At 44.3% G+C, this 6,691-nt stretch overlaps 1 protein-coding gene across 11 annotated transcripts in view; it reads left to right on the plus strand.

Moving 5' to 3' along the window:
* Positions 1-6,691, plus strand: part of rg (A kinase anchor protein rugose) — a 187,179-nt gene that overhangs the window by 85,208 nt on the left and 95,280 nt on the right. The gene's annotated exons all lie outside the window — the stretch shown is intronic.

The raw sequence follows: 6,691 nt of genomic DNA on the forward strand, positions 1-6,691 counted from the left end.
ATCTCTTATTTTGCTTTTTTGGTCTTTCCTGTGTGTTTCTTTGGTAGTTTCTTTGTTTCATTTTTGATAGCTTTTACTTTTGTGCAAATCCCATACACACACACACACACGCACACACAAGAACGAATAAAGAGAGAGAGGGGGGTACGGAGATTACCTTTGCTTTTAAGGCCCCAGACATTTTGTTGGCCATTATGTTATTACAGCTGCCTGCTCTGCCGTTTCTCTTCTTAGCCTATCCATCTACTCCACCCCTTCGGCACTCCCTCCCTCTCTCCCTCTTTGTGACTGGTGGAAATGGATTTGGACCGTAAAAATGCAGATAATGGCCGGCCCAACGACTCAAGTGGGGTGCAGTTTTTAAGCCAGGCCGCCCCCCCTCCCTCTCTCATCCTTTTTTTCAGTCTTTTATCTTCTTACTCCCTATACATATGTATCTTTTGTATGTGTGTGTGTGTGTGTGTGTGTACAATTAAGAAAACAACTTTCGGAGAAGGCAAAACGGCCATACGGGGCGTATGCGTAATCTGGAAAATGTGTTTGGCTTTTAACTGAAACTCTGCCCCGCACTCCACTGCCGGCACTTTCTCTCCTGCTCGACCTTCTTTCGCCACTCTCTTTGTTCTGCTTTCTTCACCCGCTCTCTTCTCCCCACTTTCCCTCCCCTCTTTCGGTGTGTGTTTTTTTTGTGCTGTTGTTTTAATGAGTAGTTGAAGCTTTCGAAGAGCAGCAAATTTACAGTCAATTGAAGCTATGGAGCTAACTGCCATAACCTACCAGCTCTCAATCAGAGAAAGACAGAGAGAGAGAGAGAGCAGAGCCGAGAAAGTGGAGAAGAGACCAAATTATGCCTAATGAGCTGGAGCCCCCCTCCTCACCCCCCGATGAATCAATAAAGCAACAGGAGGAGGACCACCAGAGTCCCAGGGTCCAGGAGAAGGAGAGGAAGAGAGAGCGAGAAAGCAAATGCCCCTCCAGTCACGAATACATAATTACAATCGAAAATGCTTTTCATTAATTTCAAGTGCTCTTGAGGCCAACAACAGGCCAAAAAAATATATATATGTATATTAAAACGACTTCCGGCTAGGATGATCGAAGCTTTTCATACTCTTTCAGATACGAGATACGACAGATTAAAGATACCAAGATATTTGTTTATAGAAGCTTAAGTTATAGAAGGCCTTCCCTCAAGCCTCGTGTGATCGAAGAAGGATACGTTATCGTTCCATGAACTTCCTGTATTATGCATGTATTTACATATTCTAAAAGATTTGTGGTATGTTTATTTGAAAGAGAGAGATATCCCGAGATTTCTATTCAATTTCCAATCCTGTACGTGAACTTTTGGGTCACTCTTCCTTTCTGCATTGGCACACGTCTACGCAAAATGGAAGTATCCGTTCTGGCAGGGTATTTACAAATTTTTATACCCGATACTCAAAATGAGTATTGGGGTATATTAGATTTGTGGTAAAAGTGGATGTGTGTAACGTCCAGAAGGAATCGTTTCCGACCCCATAAAGTATATATATTCTTGATCAGCATCAATAGCCGAGTCGATTGAGCCATGTCTGTCTGTCCGTCTGTCCGTCCGTCCGTCTGTCCGTCTGTCCGTCTGTCCGTCCCCTTCAGCGCCTAATGCTCAAAGACTATAAGAGCTAGAGCAACGATGTTTTGGATCCAGACTTCTGTGATATGTCACTGCTCCAAAAATATTTCAAAACTTTGCCCCGCCCACTTCCGCCCCCACAAAGGGCGAAAATCTGTGGCATCCACAATTTCGACGATACGAGAAAACTAAAAACGCAGAATCGTAGAAGATGACTATATCTTCTAGAGTGCAAAATCTGAACCAGATCGTATAATTATTACAGCCAGAATCACGAAAACAATTTCACTCTTTCTCGCTCTGTCTCACTCTAACACACAGGTTTCATGGTCGGTTTTGCCAATTGTAAAATGTGAGTTCAAGGATCTCAGAACCTATAAAAGCCAGAGCAACCAAATTTGGTATCCACACTCCTTTGATATCGGACCTTGACCGTTTCCTGTTCAAATTTCGCCACACCCCCTTCCGCCCCCGCAAAGGACGAAAATCTGAGGCAACCACAAATCTCAGAGACTATTAAGGCTAGAGTAACCAAATTTGGTGCACACACTCCTTTAAGATGTCACTATAAAACGTATATCTCAGAATTTCGCCCCACCCCCATCCGCCCCCACAAAGGACGAAAATCTGTTGCATCCACAATATTGCAGATTTGAGAAAACTAAAAACGCAGAATCATAGATAATGACCATATCTATTAGATTGCTGAATCTGGATCAGATCAGATCATTTTTATAGCCAAAAGGAACAAATCAATTTGCAGTGGCTACGCAGCGCCCGACGTCACGCTCAGACTGATTTTCTGTCTCTCTCGCACGCACTCTTTGTCGTGTTGTTAAATATTAGCGGCGTCTGCCGGAGGAGAGCCATACTGACTTAGTATCGGGTATAACCGTAGAGTTGCGGTGTCCGCAGCAACTCACAACGTTCCCCCTCGTTTAGAATAATCCCGTGTAATATTAATTTGAAATACTTCTGCCGGGCAGAGGCCTCCGCCTGCGTCTCTCCCTCTCCCTCTCCCTCTCTCTCTGTTTTTTGCTTTTGTTTTGGGTCAAACTTGGAGATGGGGCAAGTGCCCCGCAGATCCATACCAAAAATGGTGAGAGGGGAAGCACAGGTGGCACAGGTGGGGAGCCCCGAAATGGGGTTAAGAGCAGGGCATTAGTTAAACGGTTTAAGAATTTCCCGAGAATTTACCGAGAGAGGAGGAGGCAAGGCAGCAGGCAGGAGCAGCAGCAGCAGCAGCAGCGGGGAGAAAGCCGAGAATCCGGGAAAGGAAGAGGAATGTAAATTTGCCTTAGTTGGGGATGCACCCCAGGTTGCAGCTTTCCGGTTGCAGGTTTCAAGTTTCGCCTCCAGATTAAGCAAAATGCTTTCAGAAGATAAATCCTAACTTATGGAACTACCAGCCGCCGCCGTTCTCATGGCAGCCACGAATCGTGCAGCACAAAACGGGAAAAGGAATAAAGATTCACACATTAGTAGAGTATTATTCCTGGCATCCATGGATGTTATGAATGGATCCACTACCCAAATTGCTTTGGAAATTGTTACCACCAAACACACACATTTTCCCATGAATTTGGCTCAAGTTTGAGGTAATTTTCACTCCAGTCCCAACATCCGGTTTCTGGCCTGCAAACGGAGTCATTTCTTGTGGATTTCCCACTTTCCCAGCAGTGCTCTCCTGTGCTTTCTCTCGGACTATAGGAATGGTATTTAGATGCCTGTAGCAGTAAAGGGAACCCGATAGAGCATTCTCTTGAGAGGGGTAGTCCCCAGACAAAGAAGGGCTAAGATGTTTGTCCGCAAGGCTGCCATTGGCCCGAAGTTTCTTGGCTTTTTCCCTTAGGTTCTGTTCAGAGAAGACTTTATATCGATGCCAGTCTTGGAAAATAACATATATAAGGGAAAGCCACTGGGAATTGTGGGAAACATAGTACAGAAACCAAACATCAATGATCTACAGAGGGTTCCTCATTTTTGCGCTTTAATTGATGCAATTAATAAGAAATATCTCACTTTAGTGTGTTGCCTGTGTCTTACCCGAATTAGGTCCCATCTTCTTCCGTTCCTTCTTCTGATCCTCCATAGATTCGCCGCCATAGGAGCATTTGTCATCGTCAGCATGCCCTTTTGCTTGATAAAAAGCCTCATCAGCGCCATTTCATCAGCCCGATAGGCACATGTCAGAGAACTGTATTCATTATCTTGTTTCGAAGAATCCTTTTTGTGGGCGCTTGCCAAATTTTTTAGAGACTCCTGCATTCTTTGCGATGACTCTTGGTACGTTGCAAATCGTTCTCCATTCCACTGAATTAGAATATTTTGACCACAAATTGGAAAGAGAAGCGTCTTAGCGATGGATGAACCACTCATCGGTACTGAATCTTTATCGATACAACTATTGAACCAGTTGCAGTTCAGGGGTTCTGCACAGGTTCTTTCCATATTGAATGGGAAAAGTAATACATTTATTGATTGTAGATGACATTTTATTGATTTCCCAAGGAATATTCCGTATAAAAAGTGTATTTAATTATTTAAATGGTTCTCGAAGCGGTTCCTTTGAACAGTAGCCGCAACAAAGAGGCTCTGAACCGGCTCAATAAAGCACAATTATTTTTCCTATTGGTTGCCATTTGTTGAATGTATTTATGGACTGAACAGCTTACGTATTGAAACAAAATGCGTATCTAATTTTTTTAGAACCAGTTTTGAAGCTCCGCTTCATGTCGTGTTTCTGGTTTCCCGGCAACAAAATCTCTGTCCGAAATCTCGGTCGTAATCTAAGAAGCCTTTCAATTTGTTTGCAACTCTTAAGTTATCAGAGGGCCAATTAAGCCCGGTGGAAGAGGGCGGGCGGGTTGGGGGCGGAGCAGGAGCATCTCTGGCTCATAATTCGCCCCGAAAGTCCACGGAGATACTAGCAGCGGGAGAGGGCAGGCGGAGGGCCCGCTCGAATGTATTGCGGCCCGAAAAGGGAAAAGTTTCTAATTGTTTTTTAAGTTTCTCCTGCGGGCAAATTAAGCCGCAGAAATATGCAACTAACCTGCAAAAAAACGACCACCAACAAAATCTTCAAAGTTTAGAGACAGCAAGGAGGATGAGTGTTGAGTGTTCAAGGGTAGGGGAGGGCAGGGGTGGTCGGGGGATGGGGTGTTCAGTTCATGGGAAATGTTAGCCAGTTAGCAATTTAGCAATAAACTTTTCTTTAATCGATTTTAACACTTGACTGGCAATCGGGCTACTGGCCTGGGATGAAGATGAAGTCGAAGTTGAAGATACTTGTACATCCTACAACCTTCAGGGGATGCTCACACTCCCTGTCTCTCTCTCTCTCTCTCTCTCTCTCTCTGTGTGTCCCTCTCAGGTTGCCAAATGATTTGTCTGTTCGGTTGGGTCCGTGCCAAAAGGAATTCCAATTCCAGTCACAAACAACTTTTCTGTCGCCAACATCGAAATCTGCTTTTGCTCGTGGCCGAAAGGAACCGACCCGAGCCGTGCCGAACCGAAACCCTCCTTGTGGCATGCGACATAATGAATTTTTACAGTTAGTTGGCTCGTGATTCATTTTCTTGAAGGCCATCCACATCAACATCCACATCAAAAGGAGCTGGTCCGGTGCCCGCCCGACCTGCTCATAGTTTATTCCACTTTGCTTCAGCAATTAGAGCATTCGAGGCACGAAGCACGAGGCACGAGGCCTGGGGGGTCCTGGCCCTGGGCCTTAAGCAGGTGTATGCCCCATAAATTTTGCGTTATTTTGTTGCAGTCGCTAGCCGTCTAGACAAACCACACAGAAACCCCCCAATAATGTGGTTTATTGAGACATCATCAATCTAACTTTAGTCCATTTCCGTCCTTGAGTCCGTGTCCGGGAGTACAGTCTTTCTTCCAAAAAAAAAGCATAGCCACGAATGTGGAATGCTCTTGAGATGCATGGATTTTGGGGCTGATATTGGGGCAAACTCGTGGTTAAATGAGGAAAGTGGTGAAGGAACAAATGGCATTTCTCTGTCTTCGGACTTTGGAAACAGTCGTGCCCACGAAATGCATGTTGTTTTTGCAGGGGGAGGTGGGAGAAAGGAATTGCTTTAAGAGTGTGAAATATTGGGTTGGACAGAGAAAAAGAATAATATACCTCGGATACCCTTTTCATAAACTCTTTTGCTTAAAAGCACAAAATATTAAGATGTTTTCCTGCCTGTATTTCCCCCACATTTGCATTGGGAATCATGTAACGAGTTGATTTTAGTTTTCGTTGAAAATATTTTCTGTGTCCATAAGTCGATCAAAGCATAAGGACGCTCGAAGGACGCTTTAGTCGACTTTAAGTCCTGCTTTAACACTCAACTCTAAAGATTACTGCCATATCTCCCCTTCCCCAGAAGCAATTTGTTCCACACAAAAAATAAAAGAAAGAATATATGCAACAGAATTTTGCACTTTACTCATATCAAAGTGGTTTCCTTTTCCCCTTTTTCCTATTTTTTTTTTTTGTTGTTTTTGGATGTGGGAATTGTCTAAAAGAAATACACACTCGTACATAAACATATAAGATATAAAATAAAAATAAAAACGAAGCCGAAAACTTTTCTTTACTTGACTAACGTTCTCCTCTGTCTCGTTCTTTTTCTTTGGTCTCCTTTTCAGGTGAGTAAACGCAATTTTCCTTGGGGTTGACACACGAATGGAGCGAGAATGATGGGCCCTGGAAGGTACATAGGTGCGGGCTGGGAGGGGCAGGACACACTGATGTGTAAAAGTGAAATCTCCTTTGATGTTACTCTTCCGCCGCATTATCCGTGCTCCTCATGCGGTTTCCCTCCGGCCCCGCCCAAGACTGAGTGGAATCTATTAATGTACATGTATGTATGCGCCTCTCAGGTGGGGTTTGCGGGATCTTTTAGGTGCACTCACGCCTCGTGCAGCGGATGTTGCACGGATATACGGCCCAAACCGGAAACGAATATTCAGAGTAGCCGCATCATGGGCAGATGGAGACATGGCCGTCTGATTGGTTTTGGGGGGAGCAGCTGTATGGTCAAAATCCTGCTAATTGGTTCATTAAATGTT

This window comes from Drosophila pseudoobscura, chromosome X, assembly GCF_009870125.1.
Source record: "Drosophila pseudoobscura strain MV-25-SWS-2005 chromosome X, UCI_Dpse_MV25, whole genome shotgun sequence".
Lineage (NCBI taxonomy): Eukaryota > Metazoa > Arthropoda > Insecta > Diptera > Drosophilidae > Drosophila > Drosophila pseudoobscura.